We start from the raw sequence: 20,255 nt of genomic DNA, 5'->3' as shown, positions 1-20,255 counted from the left end.
AGGCGCAGCGTTGTGAAATGACATGATTTAATTAAGACACGAAACAACAACTAAGACAGAAAACGAACTAGACTTGAATAACTAACAAAATAACAAAACGAATGTGTAGACAAACCTAGACATACGAACTTACAATAAAACACGAAGAACGCACGAACAGGGAAAAATAGACTACACAAAAATGACGATGTACAAACATACCGAACAGTCCCGTATGGTGCGACAAACACTGACACAGGAGACAACCACCCACAACGAACACTGTGAAACAACCTACCTAAATATGACTCTCAATTAGAGGAACGCCAAACACCTGCCTCTAATTGAGAGCCATACCAGGCAACCCTTAAACCAACATAGAAACAGACAACATAGAATGCCCACCCAAACTCACGTCCTGACCAACTAACACATACAACAAATTAACAGAAATAGGTCAGGAACGTGACAAAAAATGTATTCAATCAATTTTTGAATAAGGCTGTAGCTTAAAAAATTGTTGAATGGGTCTGAATATTTTCCCGAATGCACTGTGTTACGTTCCCCAGTTTCTGTGTTGTAGTTTGTGTATTTAAGTGTGTGTTTCAGGAGATGGCGTTCTGAATTCTCCCAGCTGATTGGTCGGCCCCGAATTGATGATTGGAGAGCTGACCCCGCCCCCTCGTCAGGACGCAGCTGTCTTCAATTAGATTCCTTCTGAAGCTATATAAGCCAGTGTTCTGTTGCTCAGAGGAGAGAATGCTGAGAGGGATGATTGCTGAGAGGGATGATTGCTGAGAGGGATGATTGCTGAGAGGGATGATTGCTGAGAGGGATGATTGCTGAGAGGGATGATTGCTGAGAGGGATGATTGCTGAGAGGGATGATTGCTGAGAGGGATGATTGCTGAGAGGGATGATTGCTGAGAGGGATCATTGCAGAGGGTTATATCATATGCTGGTTGTGTTCTCAGAGAGAGATCATTGCTGAGAGTGAGACAGGCAGTTGGTATGTACTATGATAGTTGTTGATGGGAGCAGATTTGGTATGTTTGGTGTTAGTTTGTTGCTCAGATAGAGCTTATTTGATGTCCTGTGTTTCTCAGTTTGTTTGTGAAATTGTTTAATATTCCGTTTCATTTGTTCCCAGTAGTTGCAAAGTATCTAAAAAGTAGTAAGTAGTTGCAAAGTTGTAAATTAGCTAAAATGCTTAAGTTTCCCATGATGAGATTAGAATGCAATCGTTGGGTTACATTATGTGCCAAACATCCACCCCGAATAACCACCCTCCTTACAATTTTCACTTAAGTAACTGTCCTGTCTTATGTAACCAAACATAACATATTATACTCATTTGAGTGTCCCATATTTTTGTTACTATGTTATGTCTAGTCTGAGACCAGCTTGTATTCTCGCCTACCTCTTTCGCTCTCCCAGTATTTCTCTCCCCACTCCCTCTCTCCCTCTCTCATTCACACCCTCCATTTCTCAACCTCACCCACCCGATGCTCCCTTCTTTCTCAGAAACAGTGGGACCCTGTTGAGTTGGGAGTTTGAGTTGAGATTTCAGACGATGAATATTCAATTGGAACAATCTGGCATGAGAGGGTATTTATTTGACCAGAATGTGGCCACATTTCTACCAAATAGGCATGAATTAGTGATGAGCTCTTTAACTGCCCATAATGAGGGGAATGGGAATGTGTAGCAGCCTGGTGGCAGAGAAGCATGTTAGGACATCCCTCTGCAACTATTCACTTATTATAACTGCAACCATGAACATTTTAGAATGATATACTGGATGCAGTAAATATCAAACACACACTCCTGTTATTTACACCAATGTAAAGGTACAGTGTTACGCACGCCTCTAAGAAGAGGGAACGCGACACACCCTGCTACAACTCAACTCCCCATGAAGTGAAAGAGGTATGGACTGTAGGTGCGAGTAAGGATGACAAAGGCAGAGAGAGTGGTACCGTTTACAAGGAATTTATTCCATCACACGGTAATATGGGGAAAAGGGGCTGGACGGAACCAAAGCAAAGAAAGTCAATATCAAAGCTCCCCCTCTCCTACCTTATCTGCCTACCCACTACTTACCTAACGTAGCACCACCTGGTGCCCTAACCAAAATACAAGGGGTGGTCCGCCCAGGTCTTACCTAGTGTGCCTAGACAGTGAATATACTACAGGTATATGTATGCCTGTGGGCCTCTTGCCTAAGCACTCCCTAGGTGCCTTCCCCTTCCCCCCTAGCAGGTTAGCTAATCCTTCCCCTTTTAACCTAATTCCTAACCCTAACCTTAACCCTTACCCCTAACCCCTAGCCTAGCTAACGTAAGCCACCCAGCTAACGTTAGTGTTAGCCACCTAGCTAACATAAGTCACAACAAATTGGAATTCATAACATACAGTATCATACGTATTGGAAATTCGTAACATATTGAACAAATTGCAATTTATAACATATCACACAAATTGGAATTCGTAACATATCATACAAAATGTATGATGGACATCCACAAATAAATACATACCAAACATAATATATCATATTAATTTCAGCATATTAATTTCAGTGTCCCTGTTTTTCATTTACTTTGTTACGTCTACCACTGAGTCCAGGTTTGAGAAAAAGAGGGAGAGAAGAGTTTGAAAGAGAGATGTGCTTTTTTCAGACTAAAAAGTAGAACATAAACACAGCTGGGTGTAATATAAGAGCATTTATTGGCTGCATCTTAATTATTGCTGCCAAGAACTGTTGTGTATATGAAAATGTGAAGTTGACTGATTATCTGAATCAACCCATGCTTTTCAAGGAGGATGTGTGCACTCAAAAACTTGGCAACAGTAATAAAACTTAAGAGTTGTATTCAAATGCGGCACTGAGGGTAAGGTGGTGAAGTGTTCTGATCAAACAGAGTTACAGTGGTCTGTGGTGTACAGAGCGAACGTTACGTATTCAGATGTAGGATCTTAATTTAAGCAAGTTTGCTATGGCAGGAACTAGAGGTCGACCGATTAATTGGAATGGCCGACTAATTGGAGTCGATTTCAAGTTTTCATAACAATCAGTAATAGGCACTTTTGTACACCAATTATGGCCGATTACATTGCACTCCACGAGGAAACTGTGTGGCAAATTGACTACCTGTTATGTGAGTGCAGCAATGAGCCAAGGTAAGGTGCTAGCTAGCATTAAACTTATCTTATAAAAAACAATCAATCTTAACATAATCACTAGTTAACCACACATGGTTGATGATATTACTAGTTTATCTAGCTTGTCCTGCGTTGCATATAATTGATGTGGTGCCTGATAATTGATCATTGAATCACAGCCTACTTTGCCAAATAGGTGATTTAACAGGCGCATTTGCGAAAAAAAGCACTATCGTTGCACCAATATGTACCTAACCATAAACATCAATGTCTTTCTTAAAGTTAATGCACAAGTATATATTTTTAAACCTACATATTTAGATAATATTGTCTGCAAACATGAATTTCTTTTAACTAGGGAAATGGTGTCACTTCTCTTGCGTTCTGTGCAAACAGAGTCAGGGTATATGCAGCAGTTTGGGCTGCCTGGCTCGTTGCGAACTGTGTGAAGACCATTTCTTCCTAACAAAGACTGTAATTAATTTGCCAGAATTGTACATAATTATAACATAACATTGAAAGTTGTGCAATGTAACAGCAATATTTAGACTTAGGGATGCCACCGTTAGATAAAATACGTAACGGTTAAGTATTTCACTGGAAGAATAAACGTTTTGTTTTCGAAATGAAAGTTTCCGGATTTGACCATATTAATGACCTAAGGCTGGTATTTCTGTGTGTTATTATATTATAATTAGGTCTATGATTTGATAGAGCGGTCTGACTAAGCGGTGGTAGGCAGCAGCAGGCTCGTAAGGATTCATTCAAACAGCACTGTCCTGCATTTGCCAGCAGCTCTTCGCTGTGCTTCAAGCATTGCGCTGTTTATGACTTCAAGCCTATCAACTCCCGAGATTAGGCAGGCAATACTAAAGTACCTATTAGAACATCCAATAGTCAAAGGTATATGAAATACAAATGTAGAACCGGACCGTGGATCATCGCCAGAGGCTCTGGACTGCGGATCATTGCCGGAGGCCCCGGACTGGGGACCGTCGCCGGAGACCCCGGACTGGGGACCGTCGCCGGAGACCCCGGACTGGGGACCGTCGCCGGAGACCCCGGACTGGGGACCGTCGCCGAAGGCCCAGGACTGGGGACCGTCGCCGGAGGCCCCGGACTGGGGACCGTCGCCGGAGGCCCCGGACTGGGTACTGTTGCCGGAAGCTCTGGACTGTGGAAGCGCACTGGAACCCTGATGCGTGGTGCCGGAACTGGTGGTACCGGGCTGAGGACACGCACCTCAGGGCGAGTGCGGCGAAGAGGCACAGGCCGTACTGGACTGTGGAAGCGAAAAATGGCTACCTAAATATGATCCCCAATCAGAGACAACGATAAACAGCTGCCTCTGATTGGGAACCATATCAGGCCACCATAGACGTAAATCACCTAGACCTACAACAACCCTTGACATACAAAAACCCTAGACAATACAAAAACTAACGTACCCACCCAAGTCACACCCTGACCAAACCAAAATATAAAGAAAACCGAGGTCAGGGCGTGACACCGAGAGTGTCATCTGATGAAGAAAATCAAAGGTTAGTGATTCATTTTATCAATATTTCTGCTTTTTGTGACTTCTCTCTTTGGTTGGAAAATCGCTGTATGCTTTCTGTGACTAGTTGCTGACCTAACATAGTGATATGTTCTGCTTTCGCCGAAAACTTTTTTGAAATCGGACACTGTGGTTGGATTAACGAGAATCCTATCTTTAAAATGGTGTCTAATACTTGTATGTTTGAGAAAATGTAATTATGAGATTTCTGTTAATTGAATTTGGCGCCCTGCAATTTCATTGGCTGTTGGCGAGGGGTTCCGCTAGCGGAAACGTTTGGTTGGAGTCAATGCAGCTAAAGGTGGCACAACCAGTTATTGAGTGTAACGGGGCAATTACTTTTTCACACAGTGGCATTGGGTGTTGCATAATTTTGTTCATCAAATAAATGAAAAAAGTATGTAATTGTTGTGTTATTTGTTCACTCAGGACCATTTACATAATATTAGGTTTTGGTTGAAGATATAACATTCAGTATCAAAAACATGCAAAAGTAGAGAAAATTAGAAAGGGGGCACATACTTTTTAACAGCAATGTATGTTGTTTCTATATCATGAACATAATTTGTGTTATAAGCAGTTTTAAGTGGCTAAGATACCGTAGACATGAATGTGTGTTTTGGATCAATATCTTGCTGCATGAGGTTCCCCAAACCATCACACTACCACCACCATGCTTGACCGTTGGTATGAGGTTCTTACTGTGAAATGCAGTGTTTGATTTTCGCCAGGCATAATGGGACCCATGTCGTCCAAAAAGTAATATTTTTGACTAATCTGTCCATAGAACATTCTCTCAAGAGTCATGATGATCATCCAGGTGCCTCCAAGTGCTTTTTGGCAAACTTAAGTCAACCTTTTGGATGAGATGGGTTGTCTCCATGAATTAAGGCTTTCATCATAAAAAGAAGAAAAGGGATGTTTGGGCTCCCCGTTGGACGCTTCATGCACGATATTTTACTCTCTCCAAAACACAGGCCAGAAACACTTCTGTTGGGGATGTTGGGGGCTTTATTGTCAGACTTAGACAATGCCATTATGCTCCATTTCACTTCACTTTGAAGAATGCTGTGGCTGCACGTGGCAAAGCTATGCTCAGACAAAAATGCAAGAAAACTAATTGCACCAACAACAAATTAAGCCACAGTGCAGCAGCACGATTTCTTACAAACACCATAAAATACATATTTGCTTTAAAACATCTGTCTTAAAAATATAAATTATGAACGGTAATTAACTGACTTTATTTTACAAATGCAGTATAAGAACGCATCTGAAAATCTGTCAACATTAACTCTGTTATTAATAGAATGTGGTGTCACATCAATTTCTCTTATCTAATTGTACATTCTCCACTTCCTTCTGCTTCCTATCAGTGATTGAGGCAGAGGTCCTGTGGGTAAGGTTATGCTCTGAATATCATGGGTTAACCAAAGGCCAACTGTCATGCAGTTACACGCTTGGAGAAATACGAGAACTTTGGAGACACTTACAGTATAATCTGTTAGTATCTTAAAACGTAGTGTATGCTCGTGTGTGTGGTTTGCGTGTGTGAGCTTTCTGAGAGGTTCTCCTGTTGGGGTGTAGACCAGCTTTAGACAATACCAAAGTTGTATATATAATCAACTCTGACTCTCTCCTTTGACATTCTACAAAACAATTCTTTACAAACAATAGCCTGCTGGCTTCTCAGAGAGAGAGAGAGAGAGTCTGTCTGTCTGTCTGTCTGTCTGTCTGTAAATATGAGGCAGAGCATACCCAGACGTTGTTCTTTAGATGTTGGTTATGTTTGTCTTGTTTACAAATGCAGCACTGCACAGATTCCTCATATTCAAGTCGGTTTCCCTCCACAAATCTATGTATACACAGAGCTCCACAGAACAACAATGTCATTCTTTTTCATGTCTATGACAGATTAGTACGACATCGATGCGGTAAAGAGGTCAATGGAATTCAGACACGGGGGGTTAGAATAAGGACACCTTCATTGGCGCACATTCCAAAAATCTGATCTTACAAAGTTGATATTCGTAAAATCAGTCATGATGTAGGTGTTCCAATAGGCCCAAAATGTGGTCACTAAAATCCAATTTGGATATATTTGACTGTTTTCGCTGGATAATATTCAGAAGTTTTCCTTTTTTGGGCTTAGAAAAAATGACTACTAAATGCTAACTCCAGTTCGTATAAGCTGGTAGAATAGCTAGCCATATAGAAATAGGTGGTGGTAGTTGAAGCCGTTTTTAAGTGTATTGCAGTTGATTGGTAAAGCCATGGACAGTATTGGGGTTGACATCCATTTAAACTGCCGGGCCTCGCTACACCCCTTACCATGCAAATGAGCAGCCATGTTGACTGCAACATTCTGACAGTCAAATAAATACATTTAATATACGCTATCAGAAGGAATAATAATTTGGTTGTGTTCATGAAGGTCTTGGGTAACATTAGAACATGAAAAATGAATTTATTTAAAAGAACACAAAAGCATTTTCATTAGTTTATGTTACTGTAGGTGCCCTGTGCTCACATGTGGAGTGCAAAGGAACAGCAGATATTCTTGGAAAAAGTGATATATTGAAAAACAGCTAGTATCTTCAATTCTGAGAGTTATTTAGCAAACGTAAGTGTTTTGGAAACCTCAGAATCTGCTTGTTATGATACTGTAAAGAAATCAAAATGTCTTATGTCATGTCCTCTTAATAATGTTTACATATCTTACATTAATCATTACTCATCTCATATGTATAAATCGTATTCTACACTATTCTAAGGTATCTTAGTCACGTAATGTTTACATACATACTGTTGAAATCGGAAGTTTACATACAGTTAGGTTGGAGTCATTAAAACTTGTTTTTCAACCACTCCAAAAATGTCTTGTTAACAAACTATAGTTTTGGCAAGTTGGTTAGGACATCTACTTTGTTCATGACACGTAATTTTTCCAACAATTGTTTACAGACAGATTATTTCACTTATAATTCACTGTATCACAATTGCAGTGGGTCAGAAGTTTATATACACTAAGTTGACTGTGCCTTTAAACAGCTTGGAATATTCCAGAGAATTATGTCACGGCTTTAGAGGCTTCTGATAGGCTAATTGACATAATTTGAATCAATTGGAGGTGTAACTGTGGATGTATTTCAAGGCCTACCTTCAAACTCAGTGCCTCTTTGCTTGACATCATTGGAAAATAATTAGAAATCAGCCAAGATGTCAGAAAAAAAATTGTAGACCTCCACAAGTCTGGTTCATCCTTGGGAGCAATTTCCAAACACCTGAAGGTACGACGTTCATCTGTACAAACAATAGTACGCAAGTACAAACACCATGGGACCACTCAGCCGCATTACCACTCTGGAAGGAGACGTGTTCTGTCTCCTAGAGTTGAACGTACTTTGGTGCAAAAAGTGCAAATTAATCCCAGAACAACAGCAAAGGACATTGTGAAGATGCTGGAGGAAACAGGTACAAAAGCATCTATATTCACAGTAAAACGAGTCCTATATCGACATAACCTGAAAGGCCGCTCAGCAAGGAAGAAGCCACTGCTCCAAAACCGCCATGAAAAAGCCAGACTACGATTTGCAACTGCACATGGGGACAAAGATCGTACTTTTGGAGAAATGTCCTCTGGTCTGATGAAATAAAAATAGAACTGTTTGTCCATAATGACCATCATTATGTTTGGAGGAAAAAGGGGGATGCTTGCAAGCCGAAGAACACCATCCCAACTGTGAAGCACGGGGGTGGCAGCATCATGTTGTGGGGGTGCTTTGCTGCAGGAGGGACTGGTGCACTTCACAAAATAGATGGCAAGTAAAATTACGTGGATATTTTGAAGCAACATCTCAAGACATCAGTCAGGAATTTAAAGCTTGGTCGCAAATGGGTCTTCCAAATGGACAATGACCCCAAGCATACTTCCAAAGTTGTGGCAAAATGGCTTAAGGACAACAAAGTCAAAGTATTGGAGTGGCCATCACAAAGCCCTGACCTCAATCCTATAGAAAATGTGTGGGCAGAACTGAAAAAGCGTTTGCGAGCAAGGAGTCCTTCGAACCTGACTCAGTTACACCAGCTCTGTCAGGAGGAATGGGCCAGTATTCACCCAACTTATTGTGGGAAGCTTGTGGAAGGCTACCCGAAACGTTTGACCCAAGTTAAACAATTTGAAGGCAATGCTACTAAATACTAATTGAGTGTATGTAAACTTCTGACCCACTGGGAATGTGATGAAAGAAATAAAAGCTGAAATTAATCATTCTCTCTACTTTTATTTTGACATTTCACATTCTTAAAATAAATGGTGATACTAACTGACCTAAGACAGGGATTTTTTACTAGGATTAAATGTCAGGAATTATGAAAAACTGATTTTAAATGTATTTGGCTAAGGTGTATGTAAATTTCTGAGTTCAACTGTATCTGGCATTAGTCATCTCATATGTATATACTATTCTATGGTATCTCAATGTTTACATATCTTGCATCACTTGTTACGCACGCCTCTGAGAAGAGGGAACGCAACTCCCTGCTACAACTCAACTCTCTGAAGTTCAAGAGGTATGGACTGTAGGTGCGAGTAAGGATGACACAAAAGCAGAATTTACCGTTATTAGAATTTATTTTCTTACACGGTAATATGGGGAAAAGGGGCTGGACGGAACCAAAGCAAAGAAAGTAAATATCAAAGTTCCCCCTCTCCTATCTAACCTGCCTACCCACTTAACTTACCTAACTTAGCACCGTCTGGTGCCCTAACCAAAATACAGGGGGTGGTCCGCCCAGGTCTTACCTAGTGTGCCTAGACAGTAAATATACTACGGGTATATGTATGCCCGCGGGCCTCTTGCCTAAGCACTCCCAAAGTGCCTTCTCCTTCCCCCCTGGGAACAAATGAAACAGAGTAATTATTAATGATTTCACAAACACTCACAACAACAGTACATACCACACTTTCTGATACACAACCCACACTATATCACAATCTAATTTTTCTCTCTCTCAATCTCCAAATCTCTCCTCTCTCAATCTTTACTCTCTTGGGCAGAACACTGGCTTTTATCTTCAGGTGGCAATGGTGATTAGAGTCAGCTGCTTCTTGACGAGGGGGCGGGGTCAGCTCCAATCACCAATTAGCCTGGGGTTGACCAATCAGCTGGTTGGGGAGTATTTCAGGAAGCCATCTCCTGAAACACACACACTAAAATACAAAACAGAACACAGAAACTGGGGAACGTAACACGCCCACCACAAAAATTGCAAACATACAGTTTGTAATAACAAAAACCAACGCTTCCCCAGTTAGTAAACCCGTGATAGAGCGTCAGCAACCACATTCGCTGAGCCCTTCACATAGGCTATCTGTACATTATATCCTTGTACAATCAGAGCCCACCGCATAAGGCGGCGGTTCTGATTGTACATTTGCTTTAAGAACACTAAAGGATTATGGTCCGTGAAGACCATTACAGGAAAGGCACTGGATCCCACATATACCTCAAAGAACTGTAAGGCTAGCAATAAAGCTAGCGTCTCTTGTTCAATTGTGGAGTACCTTGACTGACACGAGTTGAACTTACGGGAGAAGAAACTGACGGGCCGATCCACTCCGTCTTCATCTTCCTGTAAGAGAACCGCACCCACCCCCACTATACTAGCGTCAACCTCCAACTTAAAAGGTTTGTCAAAGTTGGGGGCGGCAAGCACTGGGGCACTACAAAGTAGCGCTTTAGCGGACTCAAACGCATGGTTACAGTCCTTGGACCACCTAAATGGTACCTTGGGACTAAGCAGAGATGAAAGGGGAGCTACTACCGTCGAGAAATTCTTACAGAATGTACGATAGTACCCTACCATCCCTAGGAATCTGCGCAACTGGCGTCGAGTCATGGGAGCAGGAAAAGCAACAATTGCCTCCACCTTGCCAGTTACTGGGCGCACTTGACCTCGTCCCACTTGTTTCCCTAAGTAAGTCACCGTAGCCTTCCCAAACTCACACTTGGCCAAATTGAGGGTTAAAGAAGCATTCTCCAACCGCTGAAACACACTTTTCAAAGTGGAGAGATGATCAGACCAAGTAGACGAATGTATCACCACATCATCAAGGTATGCAGTACAATTTGGCACATCTGCAAACACAATGTTAACTAGACGCTGAAAAGTAGCAGGTGCATTACACATGCCAAAGGGCATCACAGTGTATTGTACAAAGTTATCAGGCGTAACAAAAGCCGATATGTCAGAAGCTCTAGAGGTCAGAGGCACCTGCCAATAACCTTTTAACAAATCTAACTTACTAACGTAAGCAGCAGAGCCAATTCTATCAATGCAGTCATCTAATCGAGGTAGAGGAAAAGAATCAGACTTTGTAACTGCATTTACTCGACGATAGTCCGTGCATAAGCGGGACGTACCGTCAGGCTTAGGAACAAGAATACATGGGGAACTCCAGGAGCTGTTACTGGGTTTTGCCATGTCATTCTGTAATAAATAAGCTACCTCACTTTTCATTACCTCCCTTTTCTTTGTATTAACCCGGTACGGATGCTGACGTATAGGAGCAGCGTTGCCCACATCCACGTCATGTTCCAAGATGGACGTGCGACTTGGAACGTCCTGAAACACACTGAGAAAACTGTTTATCAATAGGATAAGGTCCTTAGTTTGATCGTTATCCAAATGTTCCATTTGAGAGGGTAACTTCTTCAGCATCTCTGAATTACATAGGCGTTCACACTGCTGTAACGTATGGCGTAACTCCAACCCATCCTCCTTATCCTCCTCTAGGTCCCAGCCAGGCTTCAGCACCACCGCAGCCACACTGGAGACGGCGGGCTGGACCGGCTTACTTGAGGAGCTGTGTGGAGAGTCACGTACATAATATTCTTTTAGCATGTTAACATGACACACACGGGAAGAACGCCTTCGATCTGGGGTCTTTATCACATAGTTTGTGTCACTGAGTTTCTTTTCCACCAAATATGGTCCAGAAAAACGTGCTGACAGAGATGAGCCAGGAATTGGCAACAAAACTAAAACTTGATCCCCTGGTGCAAAAGAACGGCCAACAGCCTTTTTGTCATAATGCACCTTCATGCGTTTTTGCGAAGAGGAAAGAGACTTTTGGGCTAACGCACATGCGGCGTGCAGTCTCTCCCGCATTTTACTGACATAATCCAACACATTTTTAGGGGCGCTACTGGGTGTAGGAGATAAGATATGCTCCTTCAACACTTTCAGCGGACCCCTTGGGGTATGTCCAAACACAAGGTCAGCAGGGCTAAACCCTAAGGACTCTTGTATCGTTTCCCTAATAGCAAATAGGACAAAGGGCACCCCCTCATCCCAATCGGTACTGGTATCCATACAATACTTGCGTAGCATTGCCTTCAGCGTCTGATGCCAGCGTTCGAGAGCCCCTTGACTCTCTGGATGATACGGACTTGAGACCTGATGGGAAATACACAATGTCTTTAACACATTTGAAAACATTTTGGACATAAAGTTGGATCCTTGATCAGTTTGGATTACTTTAGGGAGTCCAAACGTAGAGAAGAACTTCACCAGTGCCTTCACCACAGTCTTAGCCGTAATAGTACGGAGAGGAATAGCCTCTGGGTATCGAGTAGCACTGCACATTATTGTTAATAGGAACTGGTTACCTGACCTGGTTTTCGGCAATGGACCTACACAATCAACTATCACTCTTTCAAACGGTTCCCCCACCACAGGAATCGGGTAGAGCGGTGCTCTAGGAACTGTTTGATTCGCTTTCCCAGTGAGTTGACATACGTGACATGTTTTACAAAATTGGACCACGTCAGACTTCAAACCTGGCCAGAAAAAATGAACGAAGGACCCGGTTATAAGTCTTTGTGATCCCCAAATGTCCAGACCACGCCTGGTCATGGGCGAGTGACAGCACCTGCTGTCGGAACGGTGTAGGAACAACCACTTGACACACTTCACTCCAGTCATTAACGGTGTCATGAGCTGCCCATTTACGCATCAAAACTCCTGCTTCCATAAAGTAGGCAGTCTCTCTAGTTTTAGCTTCTTCAATGGAAATTACCGAAGCAAAACACTTACGAAGACTGGTGTCTCCTTTTTGACATTCAATCACCTTCTCAGGGGTGACAGACAAAAGAATGTCATGTAATTGGGGCGCGATTTCGCAGTCCCCTTCCTTAGTTTTTACAGGAGTAAAAACTGTCGGACTTGCAGAAGGAATACTCGGTGCATTTTCTTCTACTTCAACATTCTCAAAAATGGAACTAGCCAAATCCACCACATCTCCAAGCTTGCGAGATTGTGCCCTCGTTAAGACACAAGCAGGAAAAACATGTGGAAATGCTTGAACCAATTTCTCATCTGCAATTTTAATTTCTGGATTGTCTACTACCTCTAATACAGGAGTAACGTTACCACCAGCAATATCATTCCCTAATAGCAATGTGACTCCTTTTACTGGCAGTGTAGACACTACACCAACACGGAAACGTCCTGATACCAAGTCTGACACTAAGTGGACCCAGTGTAATGGTACAGGTACTGTTTTTGTCTCTATCCCCTGTAATATAACATGCGAGCCACAATACGTTTCAGGAGACCAGGGTAAAGCATCAGTAATAATTACTGACTGCGCCGCCCCGGTGTCTCGTAAGATTTTAATTGGCTTTTGATCAGCTTGTTCTCCAGTTAAGGAAACACAACCGGCAGAAATAAACGGAGCATAAACAGGATCCGGTTTCTCAAATGCTGAATCAATACCTCGGACCAACGGACGAGCCAAAGACTTGACTAAACCCAAACTTTTCCTTTTTGGGGACAGTGACTGGGACTGTTTCGGTTTATTTTTCAAAACTGGGCAGTCCGCAATCACGTGACCCTTTTGGTGACAGTAAAAACATTCACGGATCTCATGAAAAGGCTTGTCAGAGGAAAAGCGACCTGAATGAGGCACTGATGACGTAATCAGTCTACCTTCAAAACGAGGTGCACCAAAGACAGTCTTGTGTGTCAAAGCGTACTCATCTGCCAACACTGCTGCCTGGGCCAATGTCACCACTTTCTGTTCATTTAAATGAACTACAATTCTATCAGGGAGGTTACTTTTAAAATCCTCCAACAGCATCAACTCCCGAATATCAGCAAAGGTTTTAGCTTTGCTGGCTGAACACCATCGATTAAACAGAGACTCTTTGTCCCTAGCAAACTCAACAAAAGTACGGTGAGAGGGTTTCTTGTGGTTCCTGAAGCGCTGTCTATAAGCTTCAGGCACCAACTCATAAGCCCGCAACACGGTATTTTTAACTGTTTCGTAATGTAAACTGTCTTCCAGGGAGAGAGCAGCTACTACTTCCTGGGCTTTCCCAGACAATTTACATTGTAACAGGAGAGGCCAAACCTCGAGTGGCCAATGCAGCGCAGCGGCCACACGCTCAAATGCAGAAAAATAGGAATCCACTTCCGACTCTCGGAATGGTGGGACTAAAGCTATATTTTTACTTACATCAAAGTGGGCTTGATGCTGAGCAGCTTTTGGAGTCGTACCGGAGCCAGCTTCTATCTCCAGTTGTCGGATCCTCACCTCCTTGTCGGCTTCTATTTTCCTAATTTCAAGATCAAAATGCATTTGTCTCTCTTTATCTTTTTGCTCCATTTCTAACCGGGCCAGCCTCACCTTTAGCCTAGCGGTCGCGTCTGAACGACCTGAAGCAGAAGATAAAGGATCGAATCGAGGCAATGTAACGGGGGTACGAGCAACCCCTTCCTCCGCCCTGTCCTCCGACTTGGCATCAGAAGGTCTACCCGTCTCCTCTCCTTGCAATGAGAGAATTCTTTCTCTCACTAAACCCTCCCTGACTAGCACCAAAAGCTCAGCCTTTAGGGCTTTCTCAGGGATAACAAATCCATAATGGTCAGCTATAGCTATAAGGTCTACTTTTCGAAACCTCACCAAACAATCAATAGAGGGCGCTTCAATGAACTTGGAGATGGCTGAGGCAGCCATCTTGTACACAACAATCTACTGAAAACACAAACTAAACAAGTCATCCAAACTCACAACCTACCATCACACCTCAATCACTAACCACAGAGAGCTCAGTGCAGCAGGGTCCGGTGGGTTTAATGGAATCCCGGATGAGCCCCCATTATGTTACGCACGCCTCTGAGAAGAGGGAACGCAACTCCCTGCTACAACTCAACTCTCTGAAGTTCAAGAGGTATGGACTGTAGGTGCGAGTAAGGATGACACAAAAGCAGAATTTACCGTTATTAGAATTTATTTTCTTACACGGTAATATGGGGAAAAGGGGCTGGACGGAACCAAAGCAAAGAAAGTAAATATCAAAGTTCCCCCTCTCCTATCTAACCTGCCTACCCACTTAACTTACCTAACTTAGCACCGTCTGGTGCCCTAACCAAAATACAGGGGGTGGTCCGCCCAGGTCTTACCTAGTGTGCCTAGACAGTAAATATACTACGGGTATATGTATGCCCGCGGGCCTCTTGCCTAAGCACTCCCAAAGTGCCTTCTCCTTCCCCCCTGGGAACAAATGAAACAGAGTAATTATTAATGATTTCACAAACACTCACAACAACAGTACATACCACACTTTCTGATACACAACCCACACTATATCACAATCTAATTTTTCTCTCTCTCAATCTCCAAATCTCTCCTCTCTCAATCTTTACTCTCTTGGGCAGAACACTGGCTTTTATCTTCAGGTGGCAATGGTGATTAGAGTCAGCTGCTTCTTGACGAGGGGGCGGGGTCAGCTCCAATCACCAATTAGCCTGGGGTTGACCAATCAGCTGGTTGGGGAGTATTTCAGGAAGCCATCTCCTGAAACACACACACTAAAATACAAAACAGAACACAGAAACTGGGGAACGTAACACACTCATCTCATATGAATATACTTTATTCTATACTATTCTACTGTATCTTAGTTTGTTCCGCTCGCTTTGTTATCGCTCGTCCATAATTCATTCCTTCTTAGATTTGTGTGTATGGGGTATATGTTGTGTAATTTGTTAGAAATATTTTTTTTTATGGCTTGGGGGCAGTATTTCAATGTCTGGATGAGAAGCGTGCCCAAAGTAAACTGCCTGTTACTCCGGCCCAGAAGCTAGGATATGCATATAATTAGATTTGGATAGAAAACCCTCTAAAGTTTCCAAAACTGTTAAAATAATGTGAGTATGGCAGGCAAAAATATGAGGAAAATCCATCCAGGAAGTGGGATTTTTTTATGTGGGTATATTCAATTGAATGCCTATAGAGTATCTAATGGGTTAGGACCCAGATTGCAGTTCCTATGGCTTCCACTAGATGTCAACAGTCTTTAGACATTGTTTCAGGCTTGTTTTCTGAAAAATTAATAAGATTGAGACCTTTCTGTCAGTGGACTGAGTAAGAATGCAGAGCTGGTTTGCGCGCATTACCGAGTGCGCGCCCTTCGTTGTTTTTCCTTTCTATTGAAGACACTATTGTCCGGTGAAATATTATCGATTATTTAGACAATTGACAACCTGTCGATTAATTATAAACATCGTTTGACATGTTTCGACAAACTTTACCAGTACTATTAGAATGTATTCCGTCTGCATGTTTTGACCGCCTTTGAGCCAGTGGATTACTGAACAAAACGCACCAACAAAGCTGAGTTTTTGGGACATAAAGAGGGACTTTATTGAACAAAACAGACATTTATTGTGTAGCTGGGACTCTTGTGACTGCAACAATATGAAGAGATTCAAAGGTAAGGGATTAATTGTATGGCAATTTCTGACTTTTGTAAATCCTTTACTTGTTTGTTAAATGTTTTAATGATTTTGTAAGCAGGACGTTGTCCTCAGATAATCGCATGGTATGCATTCGCCGTAAAGCCTTTTTGAAATCTGACAAAGCGGCTGGATTAGCAAGAAGTTCATCTTTAAGCCAATGTATAGCACTTGTATTTTTTTATGAATGTTTATTATGACTATTTCTGTATTTTGAATTTGGAGCTGGGCAATTTCTACGGATGTTGTCGAGGTGGGTCGCTAGCGGAACGCCTGAGCCAGAAAGGATATTACTTGTTAGATATTATTGCACTATCGGAGCTAGAAGTACAAGGATTTTGCTACACCCGCAATAACATCTGCTAATCACGTGTAAGTGACTAATAACATTTGATTTGATTTGACATGAAAAATTGCTAAAAAGCAACACATTTGAAGTTTAGACCTAACCCCAATTGAGATGTTGTGGAAGGACTTGAAACGTGTAGTTCATGCTTGAAAACCCACAAATGCCCTTGAGTTAAAGCAGTGCTGCATGGAAGAGTGTACCAAAATACCTCCACAACGACGTGAGAGAATGATCAACGACAACAGAAAGCATTTGGTTGGTTTTCATAGCAGCTAAAAGTGACACAACCAGTTATTTGGATAATGCTTGGGCTCTCATCGAAGAGAGAAGTTTGTTCGGCTCATCTAGCTAATCCTTGCTTGACATTAGCATAGTGTAAGGGGCAATTAATTCTTCACAGGGGCATCGGGTGTTGCATAACTTTGTTTATGGAATAAATGAAATAAGTATGTCATTGATATGTTATTTGTTCATTCAGGTTCCCTTGATCTAATATTAGGCTTTGGTTGAAGCTCTGATAACATTCAGTATCAAAAATATGCAAATGTAGAGAAAATTAGAAAGAGTTAAATACTTTTTCCCAGCACTGTAAGTGTGAAACATTGCACTGGGTACATGTTACATGAAATGGAATACACATGACATAGCTTAAAAAAACAACATGAAGGTACAGATATATTTGCACCTTTGCACTGTTATAATGGAGTGCAATGGAGCAGAATGTTCCGTTTTCTCTTTTCAAAACTGGTTGAATGGTTAAATTTACATTGTAGGTACCTGAAACTTACCACAACTTACCACACATGAACCAGAACCCCTTACCTCCAACCAAATTAATTAGAATTTTCAATAATTTAGTCCAGGCTCTTTTTGACTTTGAAGTCAAAAATCTTAATTTCAGATTAGATTTGTTTTCTTTCTTGATCCTGTGCAGTTGTAAATCAAACAAATAACGTTTTAAAAAAAACTTATATTAGAAATAGTGAATCATGCAAGGGTGCCAATATATTTGACCACATCTTTATATAAGTAGTCAGTTATTAGTAGTCAGTTACTAATAGCAGTTTTCTGTTACTTAGGGTTACAAAATTCCGGTAACTTTCCCAAAATGTTCTAGTTTTCTGTTTCTGGAATCAGGATGGAATAATCAGGAAATATGGGAATTGTCCAACTGTGCTTTCTGGAAAACCTGGTAATTTTGGGGAAGTTTCCGGAAATGTGCAACCTTACTGAAGTCCAGCTCAATGGATCTGAACAGAACCTACTCCAATAATGTGCCAGAACAATGTTGTCCACACAGCACAGCCACAGACCCGTTACTGTGCATAATGCCACATCTTTCATCTGGTGACATGTGGGGGGCCCTGGAGCATACAGCAGCCCAGTCCAGTCTGGACACAGAGTCACAGGCCCCTATATGGATGCTCCCCTTTCATCTCCTGTCACATGTCACCTCTGCACACACCCTCCCCCTCCATGCCCACTCTCTGTACCCCTACTACTTCTATGACGTCTGAACTTCCTCTCCTCATCAACTCTCGCCTCCCCAACCACCATGGCATGACCGACCAGGGGGGTTGCACTCCTGACCCACCATTTAGGAAACACTGGATTAAACTAAGGACTGAATTCTGATTGAAAAATAAATAGAAGCAGCACCTGCAGAGCTGCAGTATAGAACGTCTCCTTTGTCTGTCTGAACGTCTCCTTTGTCTGTCCACTCCACTCCATGGTGGAGTGGAGTGGATAAGGAAAGATGAATGGGGCCAGTGTGTGTGTGTGTCTCTGCGTATGTGTTTGTGTGTGTGGGTGTGCATGTGTGTGTGCGTGTCTGTGTGTGTGTGTAATGAAACAGATTATTTCTATCTGTCAGACAGGACATCCTGCTAACAGTTCGGGCCATATGGGGCTGAGTGCTGTGATGGAATGAACACATGCTGTGTTTCAGATGAATAAATCTTAGCTAAATAAACACGTTGTGCCTTCATGAGTTCACTCAGCAGATTCCTTCATCCTAGCCTCATTTCAAATGAAATGATTGGAGGTTTAGATTTAGATTTGAGAACTGGGAATGTAGCCACGTGTTTACGTTTAAGGTGTAGAAGTGGTACAGTCTGTTAGTTGTTCCAAGGTGTAGCCCTGGCATGTCCCATATTGGGTAGAAGATGAAAGTAGCCTAACGTATTAAAAGTAGTCAAATAGCAGTTTGTTGGTCTTAGCCTGCCTGGTGTGGTCTGATCCTCTAGGTCTAGAGTGGAAAAGCTCTCAGAAAGATGACTGATGAACCCTATTTGAACAAGAAGGCAGGGTCACTGAGCGTAGGGTATACCACTGTGAATTCAGGTATACCCTCTGTCCAGAATGGCTCAGACCCAGTTCCTTGGCATTTTGGTCACAGAGAGCGAGAACCAGCCCACATCTACAGACTGATACAAGCATGCATGCACGTACACAGACGCGCGCACGTTCACCCGAGGGGCAGGGAATGGTTCTGGAAATGCTTTTAGGATTTGCGGAACCAGCGAGTGTTGATTTTAAATGAGCTTGAGTCATTTTCAGGGTTCTGCTGAAAGGTGTGTAAGTGTGTGTGTGTGTCTACATACCGTTTGTACACTGAACAAAAATATAAATACAATGTTTGCAATGTACACTGTACACTGTGCACAGATCTGCTAGCTACATTGCCACCAAATATTCAATGACATTCTAATCTGCCTCCGTGCTAGGATGTGACTGTCTGGAGCAAAACCTATACATGGAGTCTCTGGTACACTGCCATGTCCTATGAGAAGTTGGTATGTGATTGAGCCAATAACTTGATGGTAACTTAGCAATAACTTATAACCAATAATGACTTAGTTCTCATTGCAAGGAAAGAGGGATTTCCTGTACTCCAGTTGATTATGGAAGGGATGCCTGTCATATTGTTCATGAATCATAGATATTGTCTACAAAACTGCAGGCATACCACTTAAAACAATACTATAGTATACCTTGGTATAAATACTATATTACATACTGGGTGGTTCGAGCCCTGAATGCTAATTGGCTGACAGCCGTGGTATATTAGAATGTATACCACAGGTATGACAAAACAATTATTTTTACTGTTCTAATTACGTTGGTAACCAGTTTATCCTGTTGATGACAGAGGGCGCTGTTTTCACTTTGGGGGAAAATCGTGCCCAATTTAAACGGCCTCGTACTCAATTCTTGCTCGTACAATATGCATATTATTATCACTATTGGATAGAAAACACTCTCTAGTTTCTAAAACCGTTTGAATTATATCTGTGAGTAAAACAGAACTCCTTTTGCCTCAAACTTCCTTTTGCAGCAAAATCTGAAATCGATGCACTGTTCTAGGGCCTGCCTATTAAAGTCCTTGATATTTATTAGT

Source organism: Salvelinus fontinalis, chromosome 28 (assembly GCF_029448725.1).
Source record: "Salvelinus fontinalis isolate EN_2023a chromosome 28, ASM2944872v1, whole genome shotgun sequence".
In the NCBI taxonomy this organism is placed as follows: domain Eukaryota; kingdom Metazoa; phylum Chordata; class Actinopteri; order Salmoniformes; family Salmonidae; genus Salvelinus; species Salvelinus fontinalis.
The sequence above is the reverse complement of the archived record's forward strand: the minus strand, read 5'-3'. Positions refer to the sequence as shown.